The 20,087-nt window shown below is 35.9% G+C and overlaps 1 pseudogene; it reads left to right on the top strand.

The window, feature by feature from the left end:
• Nucleotides 1–317: 317 nt before the first annotated feature.
• LOC102528760 (glycine dehydrogenase (decarboxylating), mitochondrial pseudogene) lies at nucleotides 318–2,043 on the top strand (annotated as a pseudogene).
• The last annotated feature ends 18,044 nt before the right edge of the window (nucleotides 2,044–20,087 follow it).

The raw sequence follows: 20,087 nt of genomic DNA, 5'->3' as shown, positions 1-20,087 counted from the left end.
GAATGCTCACTTTCATAGGCAATCATCAGTCAAAAGTCAATCAAGAGTCAACATTAGAGCACACCTTTGCGCTGGTGTCCCAGTGCAGCGCCACACACATTCATTGCCCCTGCACATCCATCTGTCCCTCCGGTTATTCAGCAGGAAGCGGCTCCAGCCATTGGGGGCAGCTGCCACCCAGGGGACCGTGACCAGAAGAGGGGCTGAAAGTGCAGCTGACCCTCGCACGCTTGGGCAGGGGACAGTGACTATGGCCATGCAGACATAGGCCTGGGGCTGCGTCTAGGCTGCAAAGTCAGGGACAGCCATAGGGCCGTGACAGCAGTAGCGGCAGCGGGGACAGTGTTGGGGCTGGAGCCTTGCGCCTTCGCCAGCACCTCCTGCTCAGATGCACTGACTTCGCTTGGGGAACAAAGATCAGAGGGAAATGCTACAGGCCCTCGGGTTGGCGAGCAATGATGAACTAATGGAGAAGACCCTCCTTGCCAGCATTCACTTGAAAAGACCCTTGAAAATGGATGACCCTGTCTGTGAAAATGAAATCCTTGCAACTCTGCAAGCCATTTCTAGCAAGAACCAGATCTGGAGACCGTATATTGGCCTGGGCTATTGTAACTGCTCAGTGTCACAGACAATTATGTGGAATTTGCTGGAGAACTCTGGATGGATCAACCAGTCTACTCCGTCCCAGCCAGAGGTGTCTCTGGGAAGACTGGGGAGTTTACTCAACTACCAGTCCATGGTGTGTGACATCACAGGCAGGGACATGGCTAGCACATCCCTGCTGGGTGAGGCCACCGTGGCTGCAGAAGCAATGCAGCTTTGCACAAACATGACAAGAGGAGGAAATTTTTTGTTGACCTCCGTCGCCATCCATAGACAAGAGCTGTCATCCAGACTCGAGCCAAGTATGCTGGAGTCCTCACTGAACTGAAGTTACCTCATGAAATGGAATTCAGTGGGAAAGATGTCAGTGGAGCGCTGTTCCAGTACCCAGGTGAGGGGAAGGTGGAAGACTTTATGGAACTGGTGGAGAGAGACCATCAGGCAGGGAGCTTGGCCTGCTATGCTACTGACCTTTTAGCTCTGTGTATCTTGAGGCCTCTTGGAGAATTTGGGGTAGACATCAACCTGGGGAGCTCACAGAGATTTGGGGTGCTACTGGGCTATGGCAGACACATGCAGCCTTTGTTGCTGTCAGAGAAAGTCTGGTGAGGATGATGCCTGGAAGAATGGTTTGGGTAACAAGAGATGCCAGTGGGAAAGATGTGTATCGTCTTGCTCTTCAAACCAGGGAGCAACACATCTGGACAGACAAGGTTACCAGCAACATCTGTACAGCTCAGCCTCTCTTGACAAACATGGCTACAATGTTTGCAATCTACTGTGGGTCCCATATTGCTAGGAGAATACATAATGCCACTTTGATTTTGTCTGAAGGTCTCAGGCAAGGGGGTCACCAGCTCTTCAACACTGAAGATTCAGTGTAGTTGCTCAGTGGAAGAGGTCTTGAGCAGGGCTGCTCAGCAGCAAATAAACAGCTCTTCAAGGATGACACACTTGGTATTTCTTTTGATGAAACAATCAATAAAAAGGGTCTGGATGACTTGTTGCAGATCTTTGGCTGTGAGTTGTCTGCAGAGCTGGTTGCTGAAAGCATGGGTGAGGAATGGAGAGGTATTCTAGGGACTGCCTTCAAGAGAACTAGCCCGTTCCTCACACTTGAAGTGTTCAACAGGTACCACCCAGAAACAAATATTGTCCAATATATGAAGAGATTAGAAAACAAAGACATCTCCCTTGTTCATAGCATGAGTCCACTGGGGTCCTTGCACCATGACCCTCAACAGTTCTTCTGAACTCACACCTATCACATGGAAGGAATTTGCAAACATCCACTCTTTTCTACCTCTGGACAAAGCTCAAGGGTCTCCACACTCCTTGACCTGCATCATATTGGCCAAATTCCAGGTTGGTGGCAGCATTCCCACTCTCCTTCCTGAAACTGGAGAACAAATTCTGGCTAACCATCACCCAGACTGATGGCATCTATGGAGAACAGCACCTGGTTTGTACTTGCCCACCCATGGATGTTTACGAGTCCTGATTTTCTGAACAGAAGAGGGCCTTTTCTTTGTCTTCTTTCCCTAAGTTCAAGTGACTGATCTGATATGCTTTGGAGTATCTGATAAAGAAATATTTTATTTTCCACCAGACTCAGGTAGGGGTTTTATATACTGTGTGTATTTTTGTAATCTGTCCAGGTAAATGTAAATACAGTTAGCATAGTGAATGGAAGATCATTATTGGAAGATTGATTTGCTTCGGTGCCTCTGCTTTCGCATGTAGCAGTCGATGTTCAAGTTGCCTTGATTGGGACCATTTTTTCGGTTTTTGCATAGAAAATTTGGAGTGCGCTAGTAGCTATCACTTCAATGTAGCAAGTTTGCAGGCATTATAGAGGCTTTTACTGGAGACTCGATAGACATTTTTATTCCAAAAAAGTCCTTGTGGACTGTGCCATCTGTGGGAAATCTCAGGGCAAATGTTTATATTCTGTATACACTGAAGAAATCTTTTTCCTCCTAATAATTTGACAAATTTGTAATAGTGTTTCTGGGTGTTTTCCTTTTTCCATGTGTGTAGTTTCTGCTATCTGCAATTAACAATATTCTAATAAAATCATTGCAATTAAAAAAAAAGTGTCAACATTATAAGAGGAATAGCATATCTTTCCCAAGGCTTTAACTTTTGCAGTGTGCTTTCCATTCTGTGATTTGTCCCTTTTCCTCTCCTGCCACCCAGATGGGGCCAAATACCACATATCTCATTAGAGGTTCACAACAGGATTCTTATGTGAGGTAGATGGGACAGGAGATATTAACCTTTCTAATGTACATGCACACTTCACAGGGGGCTTTTATAATACTTCTTATCCTATACTGTAATAATTTTTTTCTCCACTAGTCTGTAAGCATTTTAAGAGCAGGGAGCTTGTCTGATTTCAGTGTTGAAACTTGACTCTAGCATACAGTAGTTAACTGTATCATTTAGTAGTACATTGAATGGATAAAAAATTGATTTCATTTTATGGAAACCTGGGTTTCAAGAACAGAATAACATGTTTGAAGTTCACAACTATTAAATTGTTGTGGAGGAATAAAAGTCTAGAAGTTAGACTTCTTGACTCAGAATTTGGTGATATTCGAATTTTAGATTCCCTCAAGTAATCATTTAATAGTAATCTGACTCTATGTTAAAACACACACCAGACTGTCAAGAACCATGAAATAAATTCCACGATTCTATTCAGTAAAAGAGGCAACCAATCAGCACATATGGCAGTGAAATGTAAACCTCAGCTTTTCTAAAGGTGATGGCTTAGGGCAATGAGACAATGCAGAAGAGAGACAAGTAACCAGGCAGCTTCCTTTCTGAGTCTGGACCATGGGTTCATCTTCATTATGGTGGACAATTTCATTCCATCTCTCTTTCTCCCTTTTAAAGTTCTCACTGATGTAAAACATATATAAACAAATGAACACAAATCAAAAGAAACAGAAGAACAGAACCAGCACCCCAAACGCCCCCCATTGTGCCCCCTCTTAGCTACACAACACTTTCCTTCCATTCTACTTTCCATCCCTCTTTTAGATGTGTTGCTAGTATATAAGGAAGAACTGTCACCAGCTCTGGAAGGGCTCTCACAGTCTAATAGAAGAGGCAATTTTATTCTGGTAGATATGAAACAATGCACTAAGAGGCTAGCAATATGAGCAAAGCATTATGGAAACTCAAAAGAGGGAATCTTTTGTGGGCTGAGATGGAGGAAAGAGAAGCCTTCAAAGAGAAGGTGACAATTTAAAGAGGATTTTGAAAATTAATTTCTTGGGTTGGACAAGGGAGAAAAGTAGAGTATCCCAGCCAAAGGAAAGAACTATCATGGTGAGAGGAAATGGACAATTTATTTGAGTGGAGGCCGGTAGTCTAATGTGATGTGGTTAGGGCAGCGGATTTCAACCTTGGTTGTGATCAGATCACCCAGCAGGCTTTTTATAAACTACACACTAGATCTACAGAATCATGTATACCAGGGATACAGGGATAAGATCTACGTGTGTAGTTTATTTACAAAGCTTCACAGTTATTTTGATTTGTGGACAAGATTGTGAATAACTGGACTGGAGGATAAAGTACCTTAAAAAATGTAAAGTACTATGCATATGGTGGGTCAGGGCAGGCTGTGGAAATTTTGAATGCTAAGGTATGTATTTTAGCTGTATTCTTTAGTCTATTGTTTCCTAAATTTGCCTGATAATAAAAATTCCAGGGATCCTGGTAAAAAGTCAGATTTCTTGTCCCTACTCCAAACCTAAATAATAAGAATTGACAAGGGAGGGGGCCTGGAGATTCCTTCCTTCCTTCCTCCTCCCTCTCTCCCTCCCTCCCTTTCTTTCCTTCTTTCTTTATTTCTGTATGTATCCCCTTCCAACCAGATTTATATGTTGAAATTCTAATCCCTAATGTGAGTTTGTTCAGAGATGGGGGTCTTTGGGAGGTAGTGCTCATGATGGGATGTGTGCCCTATAAGAAGAGAGAGCTTGCTTCTCTCACTCTCTGCCATGTAAGGGCACAAGGGGAAGGTGGCCATCTGCAAACTAGGAATAGGTCCCTCACTAGGAACCAAATCTGCTGGCATCTTGATCTTGAACATCCCAGCCTCTAGAAAAACAAGTTTGTTGTTTAAGCCACCCAGTCTACGGTATTTTGTTATAGCAGCCTGAGTAAATGAAAACCCTCCCTTCCTCCTTTCCTCTCTCTCTTTATTTCAAAAGAATTCAAGTGATTTTCATGATTACTCATACTGGGAAACTTTTTTTCAGCCAGTTGGGAGTCATTTAGAGTATCTTTCATAAAGATTATCCTGGTAGAAATTCATTTCTTGAGAAAAAGAAACAGATTTAAGGGAGAGGACATGGAGGCTTGTTCTGTAATTTGGGGGCTCGCTGATTATTGGGGACCTTGACTGGCTCACTTTTTAATCTTTAGTGTGAGACTGTGTCCAACATACTGGTGCTCAGAAACGTGTTAAAATAATGGATGAATTATTAACTCGTCCATTTGGAAAAGATGTACTATTTTAAAGAGCATTTCAATAGGTCAAATAATGGACTCAAGTAATGTGAACAACTGAACTTGGGGTGGGGAAGAAGGAGTACTTAACATGATTTGGAGATTTCTAGGAAATGGTTGATGGGTGGTAATGCCACACACTGAGATAGTATAAAGTGTTATTTCTTAGATTCAAACTGGAGAAAAAGATTGTTTCTTTAAAACAAGTTATCAGCGAATGACTTTGTTTGAACACCACAGAACCTCATATAATTCCTCTCTCCTCTTTACACTTCTGTCAAGTCATAGTCATACCTCCAACCCAAATCTCATACCTACACAAGGGATGCATACTGGCATGGCATAATGGGTGATGCATTTAAGGTCCAAATCTTAGACTGGCAAAGCCAATTTTCACACCTGTCAGATCCTCTCCCTTTCGCTCCACTCGCCTTCCTTACTCAGAGCAACTATTTTTAACCTCCATAATAACTTTCATACATAAAAAAGAGAGAGACCATGGCTGAACGAAATGATGGCTATCTGATTTTGTTACAATACCTGCTGCAAAATTCTGACTGAGTGGTATAACTTGGTGTTAGAATTTGAAACAGAAGGGCAAAACTCTAATTGAATCTAATCTTCAAATAAGCAGAGTAATAAAAGAGAAATAAGGGTAGAATTTCATAGCAGTTCAATTTGAGAACCCTTGTAGCTGCTCAATTTGAGAACTCCACATAACAATTACCTGTATATTAATAGATCATAGGTGAGTCTTGATTTGTCACCTCAGTGAACATTTTTCTGGCAATAAAACAAGCAGTACTTTCTTTCCTTATTACAGTAAAACTGCCACTGGGCTTCATTTAATAAGAATTAACTGTGAATAAATTACGGCATCAAATTATGCACCATGACATGACTTGGTGTGAAAAATCCAGGCAGCTGCAAGTCTCCTTGAAGTTAATTCAAGCTGAGCTCAGTAGAAAAACCCTTAATTACTTCCTGGAACCCATGGATCTATTTTCAGTTCCTGGTGCAACTGGGATCACAGTTTAGATGAATTACCAGCAAATGCTCATGAAAGCAGCAGTGGAATGCACTACAGAAATGGGGGTCAATTTTCTTTCTTTTTTTTTTTTAATTCTTGGATTTGCCTCTGGCTTTTATTACTAAGTGTGTCTCTACAAATTGGTTTGAGAAATCACAGCTGGATTTAGAAGAATCTACATTTTATATTTGGAAGGAAACATACTCATCTAGTTCTACCTCCCACAGAGAACAAGCTTCCCTCCTTTGTCATGTCTGACGGGTGGTTGGCCTCTACTTAGTTCTATGACCAGGGCTTATTCCCTCTCAAAGAAGCTTATTCTTATGATAGGACAAAGTTGTAGAAATTGTAGTAAATAATCTATCTAATTTTAATAGCCTTTCTAGATCTAGTTCTGTGAATGGGAACAGAGGCTCCTCACTAAACCAACAGATTCTCTGATCTTTTCCCCTGGGAAGTTCTGAACCAGAAAGTCTGAGTTTGGTCCTGGGGAATCTCCATTTTATCACATACATCAGGTAACTATTTCTCTAAGATAAGTTTGGAAAACGTTTCTCTAACCACTTCTCAGACACACACAAAAATCGACTGAGGATCTTGTTAAACTGCAGATTCTGATTTAGTAAGTCTGGGATGAGACCTGAGATTCTGCATTTCTAAAGAGCTCCAAGATGGCACCAATACTGCTGGTAGGTAGACCGCCCATTGAGTTTCAAGACTCTAGAATAATGTCAAACCTTTCTTTTAAGATGCTAGTTCTTAATATATTATTGAAGGCAACAATTTCTCCTTAGCTTCTAAATCTCTAATCACCAAACTAAAAGCCTTTGATTACTTTAGTAATTTCTCCTACAGCATGAATATGCTATGGTCCCCACACTCTTCATCACATCCCTCATTATCCTGTTTTATTTTTACTCCTGGCTTCATCTTGTTTTGCTAATATCTCTCATAAAATATGATGTACATAATCCAGTACAATGCTCTAATTTGTTTTGAAATTGGCACTCTAGTGTTCCTCCAATAATTTAACCCAATTTTCATCAAATTGTTAGGTCATATTGATTTTGTAATCTGCCAAAATCTTTAAATCTTCCTTGCTTAAACTTGTAAGCATGGTTTTTAAAAGCTAACTAAATTTCATTTTTGGTGGGTGTATACTGAATTCTGTATGTTATCCCTGTTGAGTTTTCCATTATTTTATTTTTTTTTTCTTTGAGAAAAATGTGACTGTTGATTGAGTCACCTGTAGCAGTAGCTATCCCTTCCAACTTTATTTCATTCTTCCTAATTATTCATAAATGTCTTTTTTGGAATGTTGAAAAAATATGGTATATTCTGATATGTTAATGGAGACGACTACTGTAAAATGACAAGTTATTGTTTTTATACTCCTAGAGTGGCTTTTGAACAAGTGGGATTCTACCTAAAATTACTATTATTCAGCCATTGTGTTTTAACATGGGCTCCACTTTGATTACTTTAGTAATTTCTCATACAGTATGGATATGCTATGGTCTCTACACCCTTCATCACATCACATGAAGGACAATTCTTCGTTGTGGAACTTCCTTGCATATTGTAATTCATTTACCATCCCTTGACACTACTCTCTAAATGTACTCCCTATACCTATTTCCAAATGCCTCCATTGTACAAGACCTTCCATGACTGAGCACTGTCTAGCCTATATTTTACCGTCTTTCTAGAGTATATCATAGCAGTTTGTATTCAAAACTTTTCTGAAATCCAGTCTTTTTGTGTTGAACTCAAGACCATTCCTTGCATAAGAACTAAGACCACTACTCCAACATAGTTTAACTATTGGGAGTAAGAACTGAAACCATCTGTGTCAATATGATTTAACTATTTGCTCAAGAAAGACTGGGACATTGTACCGTACACCAGAAACTGACACTTTATAACTGATTTCAATTACTGCACTTCAATTAAAAAAATTTTTTAAATAAAATAAAAAACCAAACCAAAACAAAACAAAATACTATTTGCTCAAAAAATTTTTAACCAGGAAGCTAAACTGGCAAACCAGTAAATAATTCCATTTTTTGCTTGAACAAATTTTTACAAACCAAATTATGCATCTGAATGACAACAGTTCATTCACTAGACACATAGCTTGCTTATTAGAGCAATAGTATGAATACCAAGATTTGCTCAAGATCTTCAACCTGCTGTTGCAACAATTTTAAATGATATGTCACAAACTTTTCCCAACTCCAATTAATTTCCTTAAATTATTTTATCTCAGACACCAAAGCCAAAAATCTTTCCTTAATTTCACCTTTTTAAGACATTATTGAAACTATTAAGGTGGTGATCTCCCTTGCTTCAATGAGTTTAATGAACTCAGTTTTGTTAAGTTAACAGGTTTCTTTGGTGGTCTTTGTGAAGGAACTGACGTTTATCTATAAAGACTTTAAAATATTCCTAGAGGCAGGCTCTTGATAACTCTTGATCTATGAGTCCTATGAAGATGCTAAATACTTGCTCCAAGTTTGTTTGTTAATGATTGATACATACTTTTGCAGTTATTCAGGAGGAGAAAAAGGAAAATGGAAAAAAGAGAAAAGAAGAGGTATTGATGAAGATAACCAAAAAGAAATGATCAAGAAGAGGAGTAGGTGGATAGAGAAAAAAATGAAAATTGAAGGAAATAGGAAAAAGAGAATGAAAACACTATGGGAAGTATGTAACAACAAAGAGAAATGAGGAAAAAGAAAATAAATATATGACAAATTACCTTTTTTCTCCTTGTTTTTTTTCATTATGGAAATAGGCTGTGACTCCTTGTTGTTCTCAATCAGCAAAATTTTAGCTACAAATGTGGACAAGAAGAAGAAAGACAATGAGACCAATCAGGGTGTAGGGGATAAATGTAAGGACACGACAGGTCACTTCACTTACTCTGCAGAAAAGGAAAACTCCTTCTTCACAGAGATAGCTCCTTCCACTCAATAATCTGTTGAGCAATGATTATGGCTAGACCAGGTTGGGACTGCTAGGATGTGACACATAATGAGTTGTAATTAATATTTATTAATCTATTCTACAGTTTAGAATAGATTTTAAAAGTGCAGACTTTTTAATAATTTCCTACAATGCAGCATAATATTCTACTTCTGGGTCTTTTATTTTTCTGAAAACTGGACAGATATTCATTCTCTAATGGCTTGGAATATTTTCTTGAATTCTTCCTAAGCCATTGTATTTTAGAGTACACTACCCCCTCTTACAGAATCCAGGGTGAATTCTCCTACTATCTATAGAGAAAGCTGTGGTTCTTTTTATTTAAAACGTTTTATTTGTTGAATATGGAGCATACGATAGAAGAGAAGAAATTAGTCTCAATAGAAAACCAGTTTGTTAACCTAAGCAAACTACTTCATAAGAAGTAGAAAACACAAATTAACTTCCCCCTTTGCATGAATTTTATGCTAAATAAGCCTTTAAAAGCAACCATGAGTGTCTTAAATTATAGGTCTGGGCTGTTTTATTGATACTAGCAGCTCTTCCAAAAACAAAAAGCCAGTAACCAGATGGATGTGAGCTGGAACCAGTCTATGTGGATTTGAGAGTGCAACCAAAACAGAGTGCCAGCACAAGGCGAGGAAGATGTGAATGGTGGTGTACATCCAGTATCATAAACCAAAGGGACACCGGCCAAACTCAGATCTAACCTAGAGCCAAAAACTTCTGTTCTAAATGGGCAGACACTTTGTGTGGCCTTATGAATTTGAGAGCAACAGAGGGGAAGTTGTTGAGAAATATGAGTAACGACCATAAGCTGAGGCCAGAGACTCAGTACTCCCAGCCTATCAGAGGGAGTTTAGTCTGTAGCCAGTCAAGCGGAGCCACTGAACAGCACTGGTGTAGGTCAAGAGTTTCAGAATGATGCTCTCACAGGCACCTGGGGTTTTGAGCATCTCCAGAAACTCCTTCATCAGGCATTGATGGCAGCTGTGAACTATTTCCAAGTTCCACTTGCTAGGAAGCAAATTATTAATACATTTTTGGCTAGTATTCATACTAGTTGGGGTTTAGCCTGCAAGTGTGTAGAGATCATTAACTAAATGTGGTTAAATAAGTCAAAACTAATACTGAGATATGTGGAGGATGTGGGGTCGATGGTGGACAGCGTCCCTCTTTGAGTATTATAGTGGAAAGCCCAACCCTCCTTCCTCATAGTTTATAATTCTAGTTCATGAGAGGAGCCTGTTAGCAACAATCAAACATTCTTTGTCATTATTGTTACCTTCTTATAAACCAGACTATGATCAGGGCATTCTCCTATAGTGTCTCATTGAATTATCCCATCAACTATGTGAACTAGGTATTATCAGTTTTCATAAATGAAAAAAATAGTAAGGTACAGAGAGGTAAACACCTTTCCTTTGTGTAACTCCAACCTCTGTGCTCCACTTCTACATATCTTATTTTGGAGACATTCTTTTTGTATCTCCCATATTACACAAAGCATTTGCATAAACTGACTTCAGAAATAACCCTTGGTGACCTAGAGTAATCCATAGGCAAATTAAGCACAAACGAGGGTCCTGTATTCTTACATATTGATACCTTGAGGAAAGACCATTTTTGAGACTACTTCCATATACCTGGCCAATGATAGGAGTGTGTATCATTGCAGAACATGATAGCATGACACTGTTGTATGATTCCATGTAGATCACAAATAATATGAAGTAATTTGTATTTTTATCGTTAAGTGCCATCCTCTTAGATGAACCAACAGCAGTAGCCATATTCTCTTAAATCATTACAGCTGCTTGTGCCGTAGTGTTTTTCATAACTCTGACTACAGGTCTTAATCCGGCACTAACACTTAGCAGACCATAGCAATACCTCTTTTGTGCTCTGTTTAATGTCCAAACATTAAAATTTTATGAATGACTGCAAATAGATAACAAGTGCCAAGGCAGGCCCTGGTTGCTATTGTTCAGCAGTGTTTGCTCTGCAGCAGTTTTCTGAGCTCTGCAAACACATCTTCCATCTGGCAGCTGGCTATGTTTTAAATTTTCTCTCCGTATAAAGCCCTTAGGCAATGCCATTTCGTACAGTCTGCTATTCAGACCAAGTGAATAGCCTGTCAATGTCTTCTGAAGTCCTAGTGATCAGTATTATTGATGAACCACAGACAAATTATATGTATGTATTTGAATATTCCTCACTCATTAACAGAATCCTTGAAAAGATCCTTAAATGAGAAAGTGTATGCTTGTGCAAAAAGTTATTTTTTATTCTTCTCCTTGTTAAGGTGCATAGTCATCCTCTGCCTTCCCTAATCTTACAGTTTAGAGATCACTGGTTATCTCGCATTTCTAAACTCAGCTATAATCAGAGGTCATATTGGTTCAAGTTGACCACCTCTACATCACTGTTTACCCAGTCCTGGAATTTATGTTACTTCTCACAGACTCAGCGTACAATGTGCCATGGATTCAATTCCAGTCAGTTTGAGCTGTCAGTGTTGCTGTATCTTCCATTCCTGGTCTCACATATCACACTGACTCATTTCACAGATGGATTCCTGCTGTAGATTTCCCATTTTTCCCCCATGAAAACAGGTCCATTTGTTTTTGATATTTATACCACCTATCACATTCCAGATAACTTCTCCAGAAAAAAAGCCCTGTGTGCGCATCTACTATAATTTATTCAAATTGATTTTTTTTGACAGATAGTGCTTTAAAAAGAATTGATTTAGTTTACTAAGAATAACATGGACTTGAATATCAAATTTTGGGCTTCAATCCAGTTTCATCTCTAATTAATGATTTTATTCTAAGCAACACCCAAACTAACCCTAGATCTCAGTTTCCACATCTGTAAAATGAGGAAAGTGGGTCTCCCAAGTCTGTTTGGAAGAGGCAGAGAAGTTTATCTACTCAGATATTTGCTACCAAAGAATGAAAAAACATTCCTCCAATATTTGAGGAGATTGTCCTCTGTAACTCTTGCACCCAAATTCATAAAGGAAATGCATCATACAGTGAAAAAGAAAACACTGCCTGGCCAGATCAGCTGAATTTAATCGCATAGTAGGTAAGTGTTCTGCCTTAAATTCTGTATTAATTAGATGATTCCTAACGTGTCCTTCAGTTCCAAGTAAGTCAATACTTCACTTATTTTTGCTAGGAAAACACAAAATCAGTTAAATAATCACCTGATGTAGTTTATGAAGTTAACTGACTGGTTTTATAATCATGCTGGTTTGCATGCAATTAACACAATAGTTAAAATGTAGTATCAAGTGTTTTACACAATTCTAGCTTCAAAGTTCTACCTTACTATAACATTCAAAATTCCTGCTGGAGGGTGAAGATGATCTACAACTAAACATCTTTCGAGACTGAAAGAATGAAGAGAGTCTCTCTGGCAAATAGGAAATGATATGTTGGAAGCCTTATAAACAGAGGAGAAAACAAGTAATTTGTTTTGGGGGATAAATAGAAATTTAAAAAGTGGAAACCCCAACATCATAAGATAACACAAATGTTTTTCATCTTAAACAGGTTCCTCTTGTAATTTGAAAAAACTAGGATAGAAGGATTTTGCATAGAAATTGAATCAATCTGAGTTCATCAGGTTTACATACTACTACAAGCAAGATCTACAGAAAGTTATTTTTAAAACCTCATTTTAAGTATTAAATTTTTCCATGATTAAAGTACCATAGGTCTAATCCCTTTTAAAAGATAAATTCTTATTATAAAAAATGTAGAAAATATTAAAAAGTATATAGAAGAAATGATAATCTAGTCTTAATCTAAATGAATATTAATATTTGGGGTTTTACTTTGTGTGTGCGTGTGTGTATTTTCTAAAATTGGTATATTATAGGACTACAGTTTTGAGTCAAGCTAATTTTATTTAACCATATGTTATGAGTGTCTCCTATTGCACTAAATATTTCTCAAAAACTAAAAAGAAGTTTGTTGTTTCATCATAATAGTGTTAACCAACACAGGTTTTTACTATATGAGAGACACTATTCTAACTGCTTTACGTGTATTAAGAGACTAAATTCTCATAATAAACGTATAAGGTAGATGCTCCTATTTTTCTTATCTATGGATTAAAGGGACTGAACTGCCAAGAAGTTAAATGAATAACAAGAGCACCTACCTCATACCCTTCCTAATAAATGTTAATGACATACCTGCTGGCAAATCCATCGATGGAGTCTTTATTATGGAATGCTGAATGCTTTTAGCAGGATATAACCAACTGTATAGAATTGTTTATGGTAAATAAACATATATTTATAGGGAATAGATTCCTGGAATATGTCAAATATGCCAAGAAAATATTATGAAATTGAGTGACTAAGTAAGTATGAAATGACTTAAAGAGTTTCCTTTTTAGTAAATACACGTTGTTCTCATAAAGGCATAATGTGCTAAGAAAGCACCCGTGGAACTTCACTGGTGGTATCAGAACTCTCCTTGGTATACCTGTGCCTTGACATTATTTATATACTTGAAATCATTATCTCCATATTGAGTGAGATTTTTCATTCGAGTCTGATTTAACAATCCTCTTCTTTGTGTAATATCAGATATTTTTAAAACTTGATATTTAGGGTATGATGGGAGACAGTATTCTTTATTTTGTAAGCAGAGTCACTTCTGCCTTAGTTTCAAACAATTTTTCGTAGATGTTTGTATAGCAAACAGTCTTAGAAGATAGTCTTCCTCCAGAGCAATGGGTAGGCATGCTTACTGTCCAGCATTAAGCAATTAAGTTTGGGTGCTATTGCAGTCCACCTCATATGCATGTCACCTGGTCCTCTTCACTTCCCTCTGTGGAATTTGGGGCTTGGAGGACTGGCACAGGAAAATAAGGATACTGCGGCTACGTATCTCACCTCCATGAACTTCCCTGAAAATTTTTGTAGACTAAATTTTTAGCTTGTGAGAAAGGTTAAATCTCAGGTCTTTCACAATTCTTCGCAGGGTCAAATTTCCCTTCAGAGAGGTGGTATCAATTTACAGTGTTACCAATAATGGATAGAGTGTTTATTTACTCACTTTTGACAAGATTGACTATTAACCATAAAATAACAAGGTCAACTCACTCAACTTTGTTAATTGACAGTTTAAAGAAAAGTATCTCATTGTTTGAACATATACATATTTATAATTACTAAAGAAGTATCACATAGTGCTATAATTGTCTTTACTTGCTTACTCCCAGAATAGACTCTCAGTTTTTACAGTACAAGGACATTGTCGAAAGTATTCTTTAATTCTTATGGTCTAATTTACTGCTCAGCATCTATTAAGTAATCAAAAAATATTTAGTGAATTGAATAAACAAAAGGATGTGTTGCTTTAGAGATGCTTGTAACATTTGCTGGCTCTTAATCTTTATTCTTTAGATTAATTATTCTTTTGTTATTTAACTCTCTTGAAGTTTAGACATTTTCCTCAAAAATTAGCTTTAAAAAAATCATTTACTATTAGCAATATGCTATCCTTCTTTTCAGTAACCTTTCTTTTCTTTGGCTGCCAGTGGGAGTAATCCTTTGCTTCAAACTTTACAAAAGAGAAAATGATTATTTATAAGGTCTTTCACCCTGACAGCTCTGAAAAAGGAGTTATATTTTCTAGTCATCTGTTTCTTAAAGCCTAAAGACATTCATCTTCAATTCAACACACTCATCTTCTTATCTAGCATCTGTCTCTTTCATTAGCTTTGATGCTTTTTGTTTATCTTTTTGGACCAATTTACTACCCTAATCTATAAAAGGAGAAATTTTATTTGCTTCAGTGGTTTTTATTCCAGTAGAGTTGAAAGCTTGTTCTATGTAGGGTGCTGTTAGCAGTGATTTCTGAAATTTTAATTCACATATACCAGATTAGTTTGTGCCATCAAATCTCATTTCAAAAAATTAATATTAAAATATATTAAACTAATTTAAAATTATATATCTATGCCTATATACATCTGTATATATTCTAATATCTATTAAGTATTATATGTTGGTACAAACTTCCTGGACAACAAATTGCCCATTTGAATCAAAAGACTTAAAAATATAACTCCTCATATTAATTATCCTAAAGGCATTATCTGATAGAAAGATAAAGCTTTATTCATAAAAAGGTCATTGCAACATTATTTATATAGACTATAATATTTAAAAAACCTTAAGTATCCAGCATTAAGAAATGTAAATAATTTAAAAATAATTTTAGAAGAATCTGAATTAACATTTAAAAATGAATGCATGATAATATTTAGTACAAAGCAAAAGTTTTGAAGAAATTACTTTGAAATATTATCAGTGATTATATTTGGGAGAGAAAACTATTTAAATTAGCTTTTTTCAAACAATGTATTATCTAAGAGTTGGTTTTGTTTCTCTGTAAAATAGAAATAATAAAGGTAGCTTTCTGATAAATTTTCTTTCCAAGATTCAGTGAGATAATAGATGCAAATTGCTTCTTACAGTGATTTATGCATAGTAAATGTGTCATTAGAAATAGCTATTGGGGTGAGAGTAATAATGTGGAGCTTTACAATGGGGTCAAAATTGTTATTAACTTAAAATAGATTGTTATAGATATAAGTTGTTTTATGTGACCCTCATGGTAACTCTAAAGCAAAACCTATGTTATACCAACAAAAGAAAGGAGAAGGGAAGGTAAACATAGAAGTAAAAGAAGTCATCATATCACAAAGGAAGAGAGCAAGAGACAAGAGAAACAGAGAAGAACTACAAAAACAGTTAAAAACATTAGCAAAATGGAAATAAGTATACACTTATCAATAATTACTTTAAATGCCAGTGGACTAAATTCTACCATCAAAACACACAGTGTGCCTGAATGGATAAAAAAAAACAAGACCCACTTATATATTGCCTACAAGAGACTCACTTTAGATACAAGGAAAGAAACCGATTGAAAGTGAAGGGAAGACAAATATATTCCATGCAAATAGAAGTCAAAAGAAAGCTGGAGCAGCTGTGCTTATGTCAGACAAAACAGACTTTAAAACAAAGATTGTAATAAGAGACAAAGAAGGGCATTACATAACGATAAAGGGGTCAATCCAACAAGAGGACACTTGCAAAAATTTATGCACCCAAGATAGGAGTACCTGAATATATATATAAAGCAATATTAACAAACCTAAAGAAAGAGATACATAGCAATATAATAACAGTAGAAGACTTTAATATCCCACTTATGTCAATGGATAGATCATCCGGACAGAAAATCAATAAGAAAATATAGCCCTTAAATGACACATTAGACTTGACTGGCTTAACTGATATTTACAGAACATTCCATCCATAAGCAACAGATACACATTCTTCTAAAATGCATATGGAACTTTTTGCAAAATAGATCACATGGTAGGCCACAAAACAAGTTTTAATACATTTAAAAGGACTGAAAAATTACCAAGAATCTTTTCTGACCACAATGTTATAAAACTTGAAATTATTTACATGAAGAAAACTAAAAATTTCACAAATACATGGAAATTAGCAACATGCTACTGAACAACCAATGGATCAAAGAAGAAACAAAAAAAATACCTTAAGACAAATGAAAAAGGAAATGTAACATACCAAAATATACAAGATATAACAAAAGCAGTTCTAAGAGAGAAGTTCATTAGTGATAAATGCCTATCTCAAGAAATAAGAAAAGCTTTAAAATTTTAAACAAATAACATAACTTTACACCAGAAGCTTAGAAAAAGAAGATGAATTGAGGCCCAAAGTTAGTAGAAGGAAGGAAATAAAAAAGATTAGTGCAGAAATAAATGAAATAGAGACTGAAAAGAGAATAGAATAGAAATGAAATTGAGATCTGGTTCTTTGAAAAGATAAACAAAATTGATCAACTTTTAGCTAGACTCACCAAGAAAAAAAGAGGACTCAAACAAATAAAGTCAGAAATGAAAGAAATGTTACAACTGGTACCACAGAAAACACAAAGCAATATAAGAGACTACTATTAATAATTAAATGAGAACAAATTAGAAACATGGAAGAATGGACACATTTCTAGAAAGATACAACCAACCAAGCCTGTACTGTGATGAAAAAGAAAATCTGAACAATTACTATTAAGGAGATTGAATGCGTAATCCAAAACCTCCCAACAAACAAAAATCCAGCATCAGCTGGCTTCACTGGTGAATTCTACCAAACACTCAAAGAATTAATACCACTCCTTTTCAAATTCTTCCAAGCAATAGAAAAGGATGGAATTCTTTTAAACTCATTTTATGAGTCTAGCATCATCCTGCTACCAAAAGAGACAAGATGTCATAAGAGAAGAAAATTAAATGCCACTAGCCCCAATAAACATAGATGAAAAAATCCTCAACAAAATACTAGCACACTCAATTCAATAATACATTAAAACGATCATACACTATGATCAAGTAGAATTAATCCAGGGATGCAAAAACAGTTCAACATCCATATATATTTGATGAAATAGACCACATTAACAACAACAAAGAAAAAAGGAAAAAATCTTATGATTATCTCAATAGATGCAGAAAAACCATTTGGCAGATTCAACATTCATTTATGATTAAAACTGTCAAAAAAGTAGGTATATAGGTAATATACAGCAATATAATAAAGGCCATATTTGACAAGCCCACAGCCAACATTAAACTCAATGGTGAAAAGTTGAAAGCCTTTCCTCTGAGATTACGAACAAGACAAGAATGCTCTTTCTCCACTTCTATTCAACACAGTATTAGAAGTCTCAGCCAGAACAATTAGGCAAGAAAATGAAATAAAATCGATCCATGATATTATATATAGAAAACCCTAAAAACTTTATCAAAAACTGTTAGGACCACAAATTAAGTAAAGTTGCAAGATATAAAATTGGCATGCAAAAATCTGTTGCATTTCTATATACTAATGATAAACTATCAGAAAAAAATTTTTTAAAATAACATTTAATATTCCTTCAAAAATGATAAAATACCTAGGAATAAATTTAATCAAGGAGGTAAAATAAAGACCTGTATATTGAAAACAAGAAGACATTAATGAAAAATTTAAAAAGTTACAAATAAACAGAATGGTATTCCATTCCCATGGATTGAAAGAATCAATATCGTTAAAATGTCCATAATACCCAAAGCAATCCACAAGTTCAGCGTAATACCTATCAAAATTCTAGTAGCGTTTCTCACAGAAATAGAACTATCTTAAAAGTATGGAACCATAGAAGACCCAAATAGTCAAAGAAATCTGGAGGAAGAGCAACAAAGATAGAGGTATCACACTTCTGATTTCAAACCATATTTAAAACAGTATTGTATTGGCATAAAAACAGACACATAGACCAATGGAACAGAATGGAGAGACCAGAAATAAATCCATGCATGTATGATCAACCAATTTTTGACAAAGGATCCAAGAACATACAATGGGGAAAGGATAATCTCTTCAATAAGTGGTGCTGGGAAAATTGGACAGCCACATGCAAATGAATGGAATTGCATTACCATCTTACCCTACACAAAAATCACCTCAAAATGAATTAAAGACTTGAGCGTTAAGACTCAAACACAAAAAAACTCCTAGAAGAAAAAAATAGGTCGTACGCTCCTTGACATCGATCTTGGTGTTGAGTTTTTTGTTTTTGTTTTTGATCTGACACCAAAAGCAAAAGCAAGAAAAGCAAAAATAAATAATTGAATTATATTAAAAAGCTTCTCTAAAGTAAAGGAAACCATCAACAAACTGAAAAACCAACCTACTGAATGGGAGAAAATATTTGCAAATCATGTATCTGATAAGGGGCTAATATCTAAAATATATAAATAACTCATATAACTCAATAGCAAAAAAAAAAAAACAACCCAAAAAACCAAAAAATAACCCTCAAATATTCCAATTTAAAAATGGGCAGAAGATCTGAATAGACATTTTCCCAAAGAAGACATAAGATGGCAAACAGGTACATGAGAAGATGCTCTCCATCATTAACCATCAAGGAAATGAAAATCAAAATCACAGTGAGATAATCACCTCATTCCTGTTAGAAAGGCTTTTTATCAAAAAGACAAGAAATAACAAGTCTTGGTGAGAATGTGGAGGAAAGGGAAAACTTGTGTACTATTAGGGAGAATGTAAACTGCTGCAACCACTATGGAAAACTGCATAGAAGTTACTCAAAAAATTAAAAATAGAACTACCATAAGATTTCAGTAATTCTTCTTCTGGGTATTTATCCAAAGGAAACAAAAACACTAATTTGAAAAGATATATGCAACCCATGTTCATTGCAGTATTATTTACAATAGTCAAGATATGGAAACAAACTATATGTCTATCAATGGATGAATGGATAAAGAAAGTGTGGTACATATATACAATGGAATATTATTCAGCCAGACAAAAGTAGGTAATTTTGCCATTTGTGACAATATGGATGGACCCTGAGGGTATTATGCTAAGTGAAATAAACCAGACTGAGACAGACAAATTATGTACGAGCTCTCTTGTTATGTGGAATATAAATAAATAAATAACCAAACTCATAAATTCGGAGAACTGATGGGTGTTTGCCAGAGACAGGGATGGGTGAGTGGGTGGGAAAATGGGTTAATTCTTTTTGTTTTTCTTAATTTTAAATAATTTGGAAATAAAAGGCAAACAAAGAAAAACAAATAACAATTATTATTAGACTAATCTTTTAAAATTTTTATCATTGCCTAAAAACCAATAATGTGATTGGTATTATACTAACTCCTCTCCCCCCTAGCATTATTTTCCAAAGTCAGAAACTTAATGAGATAAGCTAACTAGTTCAAAGTCATTCTATTTTTGAGAATAGAGTCAGATTTAACTGCAAGTCTCTCTAACTGCAAAGTCCATGTCATTAACTAC

Source organism: Vicugna pacos, chromosome 4 (genome assembly GCF_048564905.1).
Source record: "Vicugna pacos chromosome 4, VicPac4, whole genome shotgun sequence".
Classification (NCBI taxonomy): domain Eukaryota; kingdom Metazoa; phylum Chordata; class Mammalia; order Artiodactyla; family Camelidae; genus Vicugna; species Vicugna pacos.
Note: the sequence above shows the minus strand (reverse complement) of the source record. Positions and strands in the feature narration are given on the sequence as shown.